The sequence below is a fragment of the Mus musculus genome, chromosome 5 (genome assembly GCF_000001635.26).
Source record: "Mus musculus strain C57BL/6J chromosome 5, GRCm38.p6 C57BL/6J".
In the NCBI taxonomy this organism is placed as follows: Eukaryota; Metazoa; Chordata; class Mammalia; order Rodentia; family Muridae; genus Mus; species Mus musculus.
Window position 1 is genome coordinate 51,203,725 of NC_000071.6, and position 17,000 is coordinate 51,220,724.

The window sequence follows — 17,000 nt, forward strand, 5'->3', positions numbered from 1 at the left end:
TTTGTTTTTAAGGGCCCAGAAATGTGGATATTCATGGGTAAACACTAAATGACAGAAGTGAGAAATTAAACATTGTCAGGTTAAGTGGCATAGACATTAACACACAATTAACAAGCTGGTAATTATTGGTGGACAACTCCCCAAGTTCATAAAGATTCAATTTAATATACATTCAGCTAATCAAGAAATTGGACTGACCTCCAGATTCCTAACGGATATGATAGCATCATAAGATTCAAATAATTACATTAATCTTTCAACTTTCATATTCAATATTTTTTCTTGGATGTAGTGGGTTGTGAGTATTGGGAACAGAATGGGGATTGAAGGTGCTAGCACTATTTTAGCCCCTCCATGTGCCTAGTTATTTCTTAAAACAAGGTTGGGATTCAATTCCAGTTATTTTTTTTTCCTTAGATCTTTACCACTAAGTAAAATGTAATGTGAGGTTGTCAGGGAGTATTTAAAGCTTGTCACTTTTCTCATCAGGGATGGTGAGTGAATTGATCTTGACAAAGAAGGGGCTGTATTCATACTTCTGCTCCCATGGAATGAAAAGTAGTTAAAGGACCAATATCTGCTTGCAGTTTGAAGCAGAGAAATGAAAATTGTAAGTCTTAGAAATGATTGCCTCATATAGTCAGAGTTTTCAAGGCTCAAAGACTATGATCTTACTACATAGTACCCAGGTTCATAAACCTGCTGCTGCAGTTTTCCTGTATCCAAAATAAAGAGGTCTAGGTAAACGGAAAGGAATTTATTTATACTTTGGTTTGATAGAGGGCAAGGATGAAATAGTAGGTGATCTCAAGGTTCTAGGTTCTCGTGGCCCTGAACAAGGAACTGAGAAGAATGAAGAACTTGCTCCAGAAGCAGAGATGGTTTAGCAAATGGTAATATATTCACAAGTGGGATCTTGAAGACAGGAACAGAGACATCAGTAGCTCCCTGGATGCCTGTACAAAGTGCTACATTTTTATCTTACCTTTATGAACCTGAGGGCTTATTTGCATAATTTGTGATGTTTGCCTTATTTGGATATCATGGGCTTTTCTGTACATACTCTGCCTGTTACATATGATTCCATGTTCAGCTTCATGACTCCCATGTTCATTGCCATCTTTAAGCTCCACCCAAAAATACCTATCTTAGTAATAGAATATTATGTCCTGTATCATCTACTTTTCTCTTTGATAAAATGGCATGACTGATAGGAACTTGGGGAAGAAAGGATTAATTTTGGCTTTTGATCTTGAGGAATGAATAAAGTCTGTTGTGTGGGAAGGCATGGAATTTAGAAAACCAGCTGATCCGTACACAAAGCTCTAAAGCAAACCATCACCTAGAAGTTCTATTACATTCACAAACAGAACCAAATGGGTACCAAGTGTCCAGATACATGACCCTATGGGACTGGCTCCTTTAAAACATTATGGAGCACTTCTGTGGGCCTGTGCCATTAGCCAATTTTAGGCTGCCTGTACCTGATATTTTCCACCTTTCTACTTTACCAACTCTGTGTGTGTGTGTGTGTGTGTGTTTCCATATATCTTCTGTAAGATGTTGTGGAAGACTGTGGAAGGTGGCAACCACCATACTAGGTATGAAGAATAGAAAGGTTATTCAAGCCTGAGCTGTTTTTTGTATGATTGTGCAATAAGACAGGACTGTGTCTATTTGTAAGCTTCTAGGGAGGATCCCATTTTTACAATATTATGTCTATGCATAGTGAGGAGTGCACATTATTGGAATCAGTGCATTGTGAGAAAGGACACACAGAACAGGAATAGTCATGTAACCCATTCAAACAATGAAAATAGAGAACCTCCCAAACTATGCCCCTTAGTAGTTAATCCCTCCTTCCTCTCTAGCCCAGAAAACTCAGACTGGAGCCTGGAGCCCATGGGGATGCTTACTTCTGTGGCCTGCTGTCAGTACTGACAATATCTTCCTCTATAATCTGCACTACCACTTTGTTCAAAATGAAGTTATCTTGCTTCTTTCACAAATCTGTGTGAGCCCTTATTTCCAATGCTTTGGATATAAGACCAAGAACCTGAAAATGTCTGACCCAGACCCCAATCACACTAGCAACAAGGCTTGCCTAGATTTAAATGTCCATTACAAAGTCATGTTGACTTCTAGTCGTTGTTGTAATGGTATTGAGAGCAGGGAACTTTAAAGAATGATTATACCACAAGGCTGGACACTCAAGATGGCACAAGTGTCCATTTCAATCCTGCTTTACAGTGGATAAATTATACATGAGTAGCTCTGCTGTAAAAAGGGAGCCTTCTTTGAATCAGCATTCCCTGGATCCCACTTCCTCTTTCTCCACACCATGCATTCTGCCATGGTAAGATCCAGTAAGAAGGCACTTGACAGATGCAGCTCTTTGATCATAAACTTTCCACACTCTGCAACTTCAATGAATAAATGTCTTTTCTTTACAAATTACCCAGTGTGTGGTGGTCTGGGATAGTAGCAGAAAATAAGCTCAGACAGGGCTATATTAAAAGGTGTAAAGAATGAAGCTTAGAGATAATTAACGTCCTTGTTCCTAGATGATACGTATAACAAATCTGACTTAGAAGTTCACTTCTCCTTGGTTGGTGATTGGCATCGCATATTTCAAGTTAGCATTGTTGTTAGCAGCAGCAGGGTGATTATGTCTCATTTCTTCTTCCCTTCTTGTCTCTCTTCATTCATTATTCATCTTTAAGTTAAAGCTCTTTGGTTGGCCTGTGCAAAACTTCCAGGAGAAGTGTCGTTTGCCAAAACTATGAGAGCTGCACAGTCAGAAGGGCATGTGAAAAAAAAGTCTTGAGATATTGACTTCAAATGGGTGAGCACTATGGTATATAAATTAGATGCCAATAAAGTTGCTACAAAACAAACAAAAATTGTGGAGTTAACTAGGAAATTGATACCAGTAAAATCATCAGAATAATTACAGTTTGCTTACCAGTTCATTCAGAAATTCACTCAGTGTATTGTTAATTAAATATTTTATGCAACATTGAAATTATATTCTTGCATATAAATTGGTCTCCACCCTGCTACCAACATCAGGAAAAAAAAAGCAGATGTGTAACATATCATTGAGCATTCACAGAAGGGTACTGAGTCAATAGAACAGTTTTGGAATTGAGATAGAGGAGTAGGGGGGTGGTTTCTGTACAGAGGATGGGCATGCCAAGAGCATCAACAATCATAAGAAAGGATCGTTGGATATGGTAAGTTCATATCTTGGGTTCTACTGAGAAATAGACATTTTTGGGATAAAAGCCATGTTAGGTTTTGGAAAGGCATGAATGAGGATGCCATCAGGACAGGGCAGAGAATATGAATTGTTCTTCAAGCAAAATACATTACAGCTCTATGGCAGGGTTCTGAAGAAAAAAACAGTCTAGTTAAAGATATTAGTTACTTCTCTTATTGTAACCAAGTACCTAAATAAAACAACTTATATAAAGAAAGGTTTACTTTTGCTTACATTTTGAGAGAAATCCATCATGGTAGGCAAGATCTGATGCAAGGAATAAGGTTGCTGGTCACATTGTATCCACAGTCAGGAAGCGGAGAATGATGAATGGCATTATTCAGCCTGACTTTCCTTTTTAATCAGTCCGGATCCATAGCCTATGGAATGGTTTGCTGCTCGTTAAAACACTTCCCATTTCAATCTATTCTAGACAATCTCTTCTAGGCATACCCAAAGGACTTTGTTCCAGGTGAGTATAGATCCCTTTGTATTGGCAAGCAATAGTAATTATCACATACAGTACTGTTGAAGGTATTAAAAATGGAAATTTGAGCATGTATTTATAGAAATTCAAGAATATACAGGACATCATAAAGTTCAGAATCTTCCAGCTTTTTATCACAGTTATATAAATATATTTAATAACTATAAATGTGTGTGTGAGTCCATGTGCATGTGTGTGTTGTGTGCGTGTGAAAATGGGGAGTCAAAATGCTCATCTTTAGTATTCTGCATTAGTAACCTAATTAATATGGACAGAGAAGGGAGGAGAAAATAAACAGAAAGTCAAAAATCCGGATGTTGTCCCTTAATGATTTTCTTTAGATCCTTGTCATATAGCTGTCATTATTAATCTATTTTGCTTAAAGAACAGTCCATATTCCATGCCCCCTCCTGATAACTCTCTCTCCCATGCCTTTCCAAAACCTTTTCTTCCAAAATGTCTATTTCTTTCTGAAACCCAAGCTCCAAACTCATCATAACCAAAACATTACACATTTTGGAATAAAAGGAATATTTGGTTTTTTTTGAAAGACTTCAAACCCCAATGCCTTGAAATTTCTCATCCCACAATCTGTGTTACCAAAGTATTATGTGTAAATATATTTGTATTTAATTCTCATAATGCTGAACTCAATTTTACACACTAGGAAATTATAAGTAGTAGGTATTTCATATTAATTACTGTTTGAATCTAAAACGGATGCATTGAATCCTTTTATTTCTACCATTGAAATCGATGGGATACATTGAGGTTTAAGCTTCCTTTCAACCACATCTCTAGATAGGTAGAAGGGCTGATGACTTGCAAACTAATATTACACAGAAAGTTGACTTTTATGGAAATAATAAATTCATAAGTTAGGAAAATTATCATTTAAATCCAGGGCATGAAATAAAAGACTTCTCCTACTCCAGTGACATTCTGATCCCTACTTTAAAGCAATTGCTACAAATATCTCAGTTTTAGTGAGGAACACTGTGTAAAAAATATTTATGAATGAACTTTGAACATTGGCCTCTGACCATTTATTTAAATTATAAGATACCTTTCAGTTATATCATTCTTACTTCTTCTCCTTTCAATCAAATCTCCAGGAACATTCTAACTTTCATATTGTCAAGGTTTATGAGACTGCATTAATTTCCACAAACATAATTATGCATCTGACTTTGTCTGAAGTTGCCCCAAAGCTGAAATTCATTGTGTTTACCTTCAAAACTAGCTAATCTACATGCATCTATAATAAATAGTAATCTCTCCCACTTAAAGGAGATAAGTTTCCTAGTCTGAATCACTTTTCTTCAACTGCTCATGGTCAGCCCATGGTTTTTATAGCATAGATACAAATGTGTTTTGATACATTCATGTTTAGCCATTTCAGAATGTACTAAATCATTGCTAAATGATTAAGTCATTGGTACAACACTGTTCTTGGGGTGACAGAGAGGTAGAGCTTTAGAAGTGTCTGTCCTCTACTAATATTTTATGTTCTTAATTTCTAGATAATGATTGAGCTTAGTCTGATTCTGGATGTAAAGTTATCTTAGCTCCTTTTCTCTTGTGACAAATCAGCATGACCAGAGAGACTTATAAAAGAATACGTTTATGAAAGCTTACCAGTTTCTGACAGTGAGTTCAGACTGTCATGACAAAGAGCCTGGGGACAGCAGACAAGCAGGCGTGGTGCTGGTGCAGTATCTGAGATATTACATCCTTATCCGTAAGTAGGAGAAAGGGAGGGAGGGAGAGAGGGAAGGAGGCCTAGTCCTTTCCAAACTGATGAACCAAATGAGGACCAAGTATTGAAACACATGAGCCTTTGGTGGTCGTTATCTTTCAAACCACCACAGTGATCATACATACACTGTTTGCTGGCCTAGAACATTTCCTGTTGATTCTCTTTTTTCAAAGGCTTTACATCCTTTGTTTTATATTGAATTATTCACTTTAAACCCTTGAGACTCCAAGGGAGTTCATGCCTTCTATCACTACCTAGTGGATAGTTTTTTCCTAAGAATGCCTTCCCCTCATGCATACTGGAGCTCCACTGCACTGGGCATCCTGCTCAACTCTGTTCCCAAGATTTACCTTCTCAGTTACTTCCCTGGTAGGAAATGTTGCCAGATAGTTGTAGTCTTTCCTCTATCTGCACTTGAGTCCATGCTGAAGCAACTTCCTAAGTTGGAGGAAGATACAACATTATAACAAGGGATGATTCCAACAAGGGGAGAATACAGTAAAAGTTTTACATTTTTGTGTCAAGACTGTCTACTTTATGATCATATAGTAGACAGATAATTTGCATAGCTAAATACTTCTTTAGGAAAGAAAATTTCCTTTTTATATATTAATGTGGTGCTTTATATTTTCTAGAACATGGGTTTGCTAGAAATAAATCACCTCTAAATTCTCTCTTCCAGGCACCTGACCTTTCTCAAAAACTTTATTATCTTCCTTTTATCTCTATGTTCTAAACTTACCTAGTAATTCCTTGAATTTTCTTCTCTCTCTCTCTCTCTCTCTCTCTCTCTCTCTCTCTCTCTCTCTCGTGTGTGTGTGTGTGTGTGTGTGTGTGTGTGTGTGTGTGCGCCTGTCGCTCTCTGTCTCTCTCTGTCTCTCTCTCTGTCTCTCTCTGTCTCTGTCTCTCTCTGTCTCTCTGTCTCTCTCTCTCTCTCCATGTTCCCATTTATCACTGCAAGAGTTTAGTAGTGAAATAATTATAGAAACTGTTTTGGTTTTTTTTTTTTTTCTTTTCTTTTTTTTTTTTTTCTTTTTTTTTTTTTTTTTTGCATGCGTTTAGTTGACTTTTATTAATTTTGTGGTGTGGTTTCCCTCATCCCCAAGCAAGGTAGAATCTTTCTTTTAGGGGAACGCCAGGGCCAAAAAGTGGGAGTGGGTGGGTAGGGGAGTGGGGGGGGTGTATTGGGGACTTTTTGGATAGCATTGGAAATATAAATGAGGAAAATATCTAATAAAAAATAATTAATTCAAAAAAAATAGAAACTGTTTCTTAAGATGTCCAGTTTCGTTACATTATTGACTGTTCCAATATAGTGACTCTCTCCCTTTGCTATTTTGGAAATGTGAATGATTCTAAGCATATGAAGAAACTTACTTCTTAGTATTGCTGGTGTAGTATAAGATGCTTGGTAGTAGAGGACTTGCCAGGTTCCTGTGTGTGTGTGTGTGTGTGTGTGTGTGTGTGTGTGTGTGTGTGTGTGTGTGCATCATTTTTGTTATTTTATTTTCTATTTGATAAAAGATCTCACAAAGCCCAGGCGATCTTAAATTCACTATGTAGGCAAAGATGACCTTAAATGCCTGATCCCCTGCTCCCCAGTGCTAACACTATGCCACTACGCTGGGCTTTGTTTTGTTTTATTTGAAATAATTTTGCTTTCTTTAAGAAAAGGCCTCATGTTGCACAGGCATCAGTTTATTCTGAAGTTGAGTGTGACCTTGAACTTCCCATCTTCCTGCTTCTACCTTCTCACTAGTACCTATCTCCATACTCAGGTTCCTCGCCTACTATTGAAAAAAATAAAACAAATATACAAACAAATATATCAGTCTGAAGTTGTGAAATGAGGAAACTGTAAAAATAATAAATATACTTCCAAAATTGTCAAAGATCAAAAATTTCACAACTGTTATTGTAGCAATTATAAGGGATTAATAACTATGAATACATGTTTTTCAATTTATTAGATATTTCCTTTATTTACATTTCAAATGCTATCCCAAAAGTTCCCTACACTCTCCCCCTGCCCTGCTCTCCTACCCACCCACTCCCACTTCTTGGCCCTGGCGTTCCCCTGTACTGAGTCATATAAAGTTTGCAAGACCAAGGGGCCTCTCTTTCCAATGATAGCCAACTAGGCCATCTTCTGCTACATATGCAGTTAGAGACATGAGCTCTAGGGGTACTGGATAGTTCATATTGTTGTTCCACCTATAGGATTGCAGACCCCTTCAGCTCCTTGGGTACTTAATACATGTTGACAGGAAGAATAAAGTTTAAAATTGTTTAGTTGTTCTACTTCTGTGGGTCCAAAGTAGCCATACCGAGGGGCCTGGTGGCTTAGCTAAGTACACACTTAGTTAGCATATACAAGTCTTTGTTCAGTCTCTAGCACTGAAAGGAAAACAGACGGACAGTAGGCTTGAAAATCTATTCTAATGTCCCAAAGTGGTATGAAAAGCAGCAGCCAACCAATGACTAGTAGATACTAAATAGACAAGCAACAACAGTCCCCAGCCCCAGAGCTTTACCCAAGAATTCCATAGTTTAACCTGGCAGGCAGTTTTAGACAAAAAAAAACAAAAAAAAAAAACAAAAACAAACCAAACCAAAACAAAAAAATACCTGCATTCAAGTGACTTGTTTTAATGTAGCTTAACTCAAAGTTTATTCAATATGTATTCTTCTTTACTCAACCTTGTCATGCACATAACTGTTCATTCCTTAATGTTGCTGATTTCAGAGGTAGCTACCAACTAGGGCAGACAAAATGATGATCAGATATAAGAATAAGGTACGCGTTTGTGCCTATGGGTGTAGAGCCACATTCCTGGACATCTAGAAGGCCAGATGCATGTTAGGGCTTTATACCTAAGAAGGACTCCATCTCCCAATTTTAGTTGACTATGGACTTTATGCGTGGCACAAGCAAAATCTAGAGTAGAATTATAAAGTAAAAAATATTGAACATGTGACTCAAACACCAAGACTCAAATAGAGTCTAAGAGACTTATTACAGGAAATACTCTGTCCATTCCAGCTGGGGAAGCAGTCAGAAATTAGAAGCAATCTAGAGGTTTCTCAATAGAAGACTAAATAAAAAAAAAATGTGATACTTACCCATGGGAGTATTACTCAGCATTTTTTTTAAAAAATCATAAAATTTGAAGATAAATGAATGAGACTAGGAAAAATCATCCTGAGTGAGATAACCCAGACCCAATAAATAATACAATCACTGCCTTGTTTGGCCATCATCAGAGAAGCTTCCTCCTGCAGCAGATAGGAACAAATACAGAGACTCACAGTCAGATATTATGGAGCATACGAGTCCCTGGAACACTCAATCTTAATGGGATGTCTCCATGAAACCCCTCAGGGCTCAGAAAACTGCAGAAGAGGATGATGAAAGAGTGTATGAGCCAGAGAAAATGGAGGATGACAAATCAGCAAGATGCTCTAAATGAACATGACTGACACATATATGGATACACAGAGACTATGGCAGAATGCACAGGACCTGCATATGGCTGCACCAGATGTGACTCTAATAAAAGAAGAAGTAGACACATGGCCCCATCCCTAACCCAGAAGCTATAACAAATTAGTAACAAATTTTATATATAAATTGATTTCCCTGCAAGAGAGTCTCACTTGGGAAACAACCTACTCTTAAGGGTAAACTGCATGCCCAGCAGTAAACATCCAAGAAAATTAACAGAATGGGATCTTTGGGGATTCCTTGCCTCTCAGTGGCATTTTGTGACTTTTTATTTTTTTATTTTAATTTTATCATATTAGTTTGTACTTTTATTTTATTTTATATATATGCTTTTTCTTTGTCTTTGACATTGTTTTGTTGAAGGAGAGTGGAAGAGTTTGGAACATTGGGTGAGAAAACACCATTGAATGCATCAGAGAATGCTGGTCATTCTGATGAGAACTTTGGAGACACCAATGCTCATAGATGCAAACAATTCAAAGAGTGAGGCCCAGCTCAGAAAAGTACGGAAGGGAGCAAATATCTACTGGTAATGAATTTGGGGTCAGATTGTATCACATTTTGGACAAGAATCTGTCTTCTTCCTGCCAGTGTCCTGTGAATTTTAGTGATGCAGAATTTAAAGATAAGGGAGGAATTTGATAGACAAAAGGTGTGTGGACAGGCTTAAAGTTTCAGACTAGGAACATGTTGACAACAAAATATTCATTACTATTAAAAATCTTAGTGCTCAGAAGAAGAAACCTAGTATTGTTCACTGGGATAATTATCACCTTTATCTCCTTAATATCAGGACACAGAAACTAATACAGCTCTAGTCCAAGGGTTCCAGGTTCCATCTTTATGTAATGGTATGGAGTAGAACCAGACTAATCTTAAGAGAAAAATAGTGTGTGCTACAGGTGGGGAATGCTGGGGAATTGGGGCATCTCAAGTGTTCTAGAGCCCAGAATTACATCACAAGTCCCAGAGGCTTGAAACAGAACTAAAAGATATGATATTTTGGCTGCTAGGTTTTGCTTTTGGGATGGATGGTTAATCCTTGCTCTGTCCCAATTTTTCCATTTTGAAATGGGAATGTTTACTCTGTGTCACGATATATTAGAAACATATAACTTATTTTGAATTTATAAGACCTCACAGTTATGAAACATTGAATTTTGACATGTTGGAGTTTTTAAAGACTAGAGGATTATTTTTTAAATTTATTTTATTTTGTATTTATGTTTATTTATGTCTAAATGTGTGTGTGTGTGTGTGTGTGTGTGTGTGTGTGTGTGTGTGTGAGTGTGTGTGTGTGTTTGTGTGTATGTGTATGTGTTTGCATGTGTGATGAACATGAGTGCTCATGGAGGCCAAAAGAGAAATGTAATCTCCTGAAATTGAAAGCACAACCAGTTTTAAGCTACTAGATATCAAAGCTGGACTCTAACTATAACCCTCCAGAAGAGTAGCAAGCACTCAACTGCTCATTATCTTGCCAGCCCAAATATGGGGGACATTTAAAGTTGTGCTACATTTTACTGTATAAGAGAAACATTAAATTTGTGGAGAAGTGATGAAAGATTATAGCTAAATGTAATGTGTTTGTATGTCAAGAAATATGTCAAGGTGTCAAGAGATGGTATTGGAATAATTTTAATTGACAACTTTTCCCACTACAGAATGACTGTAGAGAAAGATCCTTAAGAATTTCTGGGAAGGATTAGCTTGATTACTGGTTTGGGAAGACTGGCCTACTATGGGCTGAACCATTTCTGAGGTGTCACAGAGTTCTTAAGAGTAAAGGAAGTGAGCTGAGCACAGGCATGTAGCTAGTAGATCATTGCTCTTCTCTTTGATTGTGGATGTAATGTGGTCAATTGCTTCAAGTTCCTGTTACTTTGACTTAATGAGGTCAGCTCAGAGCCATTAGAAAATTCCACTGGACCCCTACCCTCCTGGAAGTGACAAGTCAGAAAGCACATAGGACAGAAGGGAGGGACTGAGTAAGCCCCTACTACTTCATTCCCTAAAGACCAACCAGATTAAAGGATGCACCGTTCCACCAATCATATTGTGCCTGGTTGCTGATGCTCTATTCTGCCCCTAGAAACCATATAAAAACGTGTGACTGTATGGACCAGAAGTCACTGCCTCTCCTTTGGGTCTGGGATGACCCCAGTACACTAGAACAATAAATTCCTCTTGCTTTTTGCATCGATTCCTGACTCCGCATGTAAGGCTCACCAGAGTCTAACAGACCCCCTTGCAATAATGGACTGTAACCCTGAATTGCGAGCCAAATAAACCCTTGCTCCTGTAAGTTGCTTTTATCGTGTATTTTATTGCAACAACAGAAAATGGAGCTCAGACACATATATAACATCAAGAGAAGTTCTATATCAACCATACAGTTTGAGAAATAATTATTTGTACAGAATGCTTACCACTTGTAAAAATGTAACAGCATGGTTGAAAATACCAATAGTGAAGGGAGATCATGCATGTTTGAGGAATGGCAAAAGAAATCTACTTTTCCATATTTTTACTATGAATCTAATACCTTCCTACAAAATGAATTCTACTTTTAAAATTTTTATAGTATAGCATCAAGCATGCCAACAAATCCATGATGCATGATACAAAATTATAATGGCAGAGAATGGGAACAGAAGTGAAATTCTGGTGGCAAATTCTTTTACATCCTAATTTACCAGTTATTACATTCAATATAAAAGGGATAAATTCCCCAATCAGACTCCAGTGATTGATGGGAAAATGGGTTAAAATTACATCCAATTATATGTTGTCCATAAGACAAACAAATTCACACACAAATTAAAAGTAAATAATTGGCACAGATACATCAGGCAATAAATTAGTTAAAGAGAGCAGATAATGGCTCTACTAATATATGGTAAAATAATACACTGAAGAAAAAATATTCCTTGAAACAAATAACAAGATTTTAATCACAGCTTCAAACACACTATTGTGTAGTAGTAGTTACTTTCTCCAAGAGTAATGCACAATTCCTTTTAGACCATCATTCCAGCCATTAGACATACTAACATAATCAGGGAATTATAGAAATATTCTATAATGTTTGTATGATATCTAGTGCATATTTCATACACAATTCCCAAAATGTATAAAAGTTTAGGTTCTAGTATAGAATAAGTGTAACTCTTTAAAACTTATTTTAAAGTGTTGTGTCCTAATGAGGTAGATTTTAAAAAGAAATCTAATTTTTCAATAGACTTTAATTTATTTTTTAACTTTAAATTTTCTAATATTCTTCCTTTGTGCATAAGTATTATGGCCACCATATTACATAGTTGTGTATCTTTGATTTGTTTAACTAAAGTAAACACAATGTATTTATAAAACACCTCAGATTAATTCAATATTTAAAGTCCTTGTGCATCTCTTTTAATGAAGATTTAATGAATTTTAATCATTGCCCTTAGTTTCTTATTACATTTGGATATTATTTTATTGTGCACTGGTAATTGTCTTTGAAAAATATCTAGGGCTGGAATTCTCTATAAAGTAGGAATAAATTATTTTCTAACCAGTTCTATTCATTTATGGTAACCCCAAATCTAAGCTGGAGTTTCCCTGGAATTTCTACACTATATGAATCAGGTCAATAAACCTGAGTGATTAAAATGCTAGGCCCATAATTCCACAGTAAACAATTGGTGTTATTTATTTATTTATTTATTTACACTCTTTTCTTCCACTTATCACTTCAGCCCCAATACAGTTTACCTCAGATCCCAAAGGACAGAGAGACACCTCACTCACCAATTGTCTTCCCTAGGCCCTGTGGAAAGTCTCCTGTTCCATGGGAGATGGAATCTGATTGCTAATAACCCAAGCTTCTGGTTTGCCAGCAGTAACAAATCTTCTCACAATGACTATTTCTCTCACAATTTCAGGGTCTCTCTTAGCTCTGCCCCCTACATTTCCATACCCTTTTCTCTTTGTAGCTCTCCAATGCCTTTCCACATATTTAAGATATGGAATTAAATTTTACTACGTTTTACAGAATTTTTTGGTAGCTTTCAGAAATCATTATTGAAAAACAAAACAAAACAAAACAATGAACCTCTAAAAATGGAAACAGGGTCCATGATTTTATTTTTATGTTGGCATTTTCCTTCCCTTAAAATTCAGCTACTTCACCAGCATGATTTGATGTGAATTCGGGACAGGAGTTTTATTATTTTATCTTATTTTATTTGCAAATGAAGCCTTTCTCTACATTTCAAGATAGCGTTCAAGATTGTCTATTTTAATTTTTAAAAATATCTCCATATGTTGGATTCTCATCTGCAGAATGGGGAGCTGCTTTTTATTATCACATGCGTTTTGTTTCTTTTCTCTGTCTTCCACACTGCGAAGATTTTCTATAACCAACTTTAAATGTAACATTGGTCTGTTCTGCTCTATGCAGTTTCCTCAAATCCACTTGCCATGATCCTGACAGACTTTCAGTTTTAGGTTGTGCATTATTCATGTTTCTTAAAGAAATTTTCTTCTTATTGTCTCATTGCTCTCTTCCATATCCCTTTTGAATTTGTCCTGTTTCGTTTTCCCTATGATAATTATTTTATAATTTTCTCTTAAAGGTGAATGTGTTTTGTTTGGTACCCTGTTGGCCTTTTTTTTTTTGTTGTTAATTAATTACGTAAGTCCTCTTGCCATTTGAATCCATTGCTAATTAGCTATCTAAACCCATCTAGTGTTTCTTTAGTTCCTTTAGTGCCTATTTCCTATTTCTAATTAATTTTTTTTTCAAAATAATGAGTACAGGTTATAGACAGCAACCTAATGGATGAACATATTTCTAAAAAGACCTGTGTTTTCCAGTAAACTCATACCTCCCAACTAAAGTTCTGAGGAATGTAAAACCAGAGTTTGGCACCTGAGCTAATATGTTTAAATAGAAGGACAAAGTAAAAGTATTTTTCTTTTCTCCATGTAATTGATGTTCTCTGCCACATCATATTTTTAAGGTTATCTGTTCAGTATACTGATGTACACCAGACATACTAAGAGGTCATAGACTACAATACCATGTGAAAAACGCATTTTAAGAAAAGCATCTCATACATGTGTAAAGGTATTTTGGAAGTATAATGCTGTAATTATTCTTGAGGCTCCAAATGATAGAAATAAGACAGTCTCTTAAAATCCCCTATAATGAATCAATTTGAACATGTTTTTGTTCTACTTCTCATGATGGCTAAATGAGTATAGGATTTTACTGTTTTCAAAGCAACTTGTGGAAAGAGAAAATAGATACCAATAAACCTACATTTTATAACAAAATTGAAAATTGGTAGACTTCATACTCATCAAACGTAAAATCCTCCAAGAGGAACACTCAATTCTGAATATCTACACTCCAAATGCAAGGGCAGTCACATTCATTAAAGACACTTTAGTAAAGCTCAAAGCACACATTGCACCTCACACAATAATAGTGGGAGACTTCAACACACCATTTTCATCAATGGACAGATCGTGGACACAGAAACTAAACAGGGACACAGTGAAACTAACAGAAGTTATGAAACAAATGGACCTGACAGATATCTACAGAACATTTTATCCTAAAACAAAAGGATATACCTTCTTCTCAGCACCTCACGAGACCTTCTCCAAATTGACCATATAATTGGTCACAAAACAGGCCACAACAGATACAAAAATATTGAAATTGTCCCATCTATCCTATCAGACCACCATGGCCTAAGGCTGATCTTCAATAACAACATAAATAATGGAAAGCCAACATTGACGTGGAAACTGAACAACACTCTTCTCAATGATAACTTGGTCAAGGAAGGAATAAAGAAAGAAATTAAAGACTTTTTAGAGTTTAATGAAAATGAAGCCACAACGTACACAAACCTATGGGACACAATGAAAGCATTTCTAAGAGGGAAACTCATAGCTCTGAGTGCCTCCAAGAAGAAACCGGAGAGAACACATACTAGCAGCTTGACAACACATCTAAAAGCTCTAGAAAAAAAGGAAGCAAATTCACCCAAGAGGAGTAGACGGCAGGAAATAATCAAACTCAGGGGTGAAATCAACCAAGTGGAAACAAGAAGAACTATTCAAAGAATTAACCAAATGAGGAGTTGGTTCTTTGAGAAAATCAACAAGATAGATAAACCCTTAGCTAGACTCACTAAAGGGCACAGGGACAAAATCCTAATTAACAAAATCAGAAATGAAAAGGGAGACATAACAACAGATCCTGAAGAAATCCAAAACACCATCAGATCCTTCTACAAAAGGCTATACTCAACAAAACTGGAAAACCTGGACGAAATGGACAAATTTCTGGACAGATACCAGGTACCAAAGTTGAATCAGGATCAAGTTGACCATCTAAACAGTCCCATATCACCTAAAGAAATAGAAGCAGTTATTAATAGTCTCCCAGCCAAAAAAAGCCCAGGACCAGACGGGTTTAGTGCAGAGTTCTATCAGACCTTCAAAGAAAATCTAATTCCAGTTCTGCACAAACTATTTCACAAAATAGAAGTAGAAGGTACTCTACCCAACTCATTTTATGAAGCCACTATTACTCTGATACCTAAACCACAGAAAGACCCAACAAAGATAGAGAACTTCAGACCAATTTCTCTTATGAATATCGATGCAAAAATCCTCAATAAAATTCTCGCTAACCGAATCCAAGAACACATTAAAGCAATCATCCATACTGACCAAGTAGGTTTTATTCCAGGGATGCAGGGATGGTTTAATATACGAAAATCCATCAATGTAATCCATTATATAAACAAACTCAAAGACAAAAACCACATGATCATCTCGTTAGATGCAGAAAAAGCATTTGACAAGATCCAACACCCATTCATGATAATAGTTTTGGAAAGATCAGGAATTCAAGGCCCATACCTAAACATGATAAAAGCAATCTACAGCAAACCAGTAGCCAACATCAAAGTAAATGGAGAGAAGCTGGAAGCAATGCCACTAAAATCAGGGACTAGACAAGGCTGCCCACTTTCTCCCTACCTTTTCAACATAGTACTTGAAGTATTAGCCAGAGCAATTCGACAACAAAAGGAGATCAAGGGGATACAAATTGGAAAAAGGGAAGTCAAAATATCACTTTTTGCAGATGATATGATAGTATATATAAGTGACCCTAAAAATTCCACCAGAGAACTCCTAAACCTGATAAACAGCTTCGATGAAGTAACTGGATATAAAATAAACTCAAACAAGTCAATGGCCTTTCTCTATACAAAGAATAAACAGGCTGAGAAAGAAATTAGGGAAACAACACCCTTCTCAATAGTCACAAATAATATAAAATATCTCGGCGTGACTCAAACGAAGTGAAAGATCTGTATGATAAAAACTTCAAGTCTCTGAAGAAAGAAATTAAAGAAGATCTCAGAAGATGGAAAGATCTCCCATGCTCATGGATTGGCAGGATCAACATTATAAAAATGGCTATCTTGCCAAAAGCAATCTACAGATTCAATGCAATCCCCATCAAAATTCCAACTCAATTCTTCAACGAATTAGAAGGAGCAATTTGCAAATTCATCTGGAATAACAAAAAACCTAGGATAGCAAAAACTCTTCTCAACAATAAAAGAACCTCTGGTGGAATCACCATGCCTGACCTAAAGCTTTACTACAGAGCAATTGTGATAAAAACTGCATGGTACTGGTACAGAGACAGACAAGTAGAACAATGGAATAGAATTGAAGACCCAGAAATGAACCCACACACCTATGGTCACTTGATCTTCGACAACGGAGCTAAAACCATCCAATGGAAGAAAGACAGCATTTTCAACAATTGGTGCTGGCACAACTGGTTGTTATCATGTAGAAGAATGCGAATCGATCCATACTTATCTCCTTGTACTAAGGTCAAATCTAAGTGGATCAAGGAACTTCACATAAAACCAGAAACAGTGAAACTTATAGAGGAGAAAGT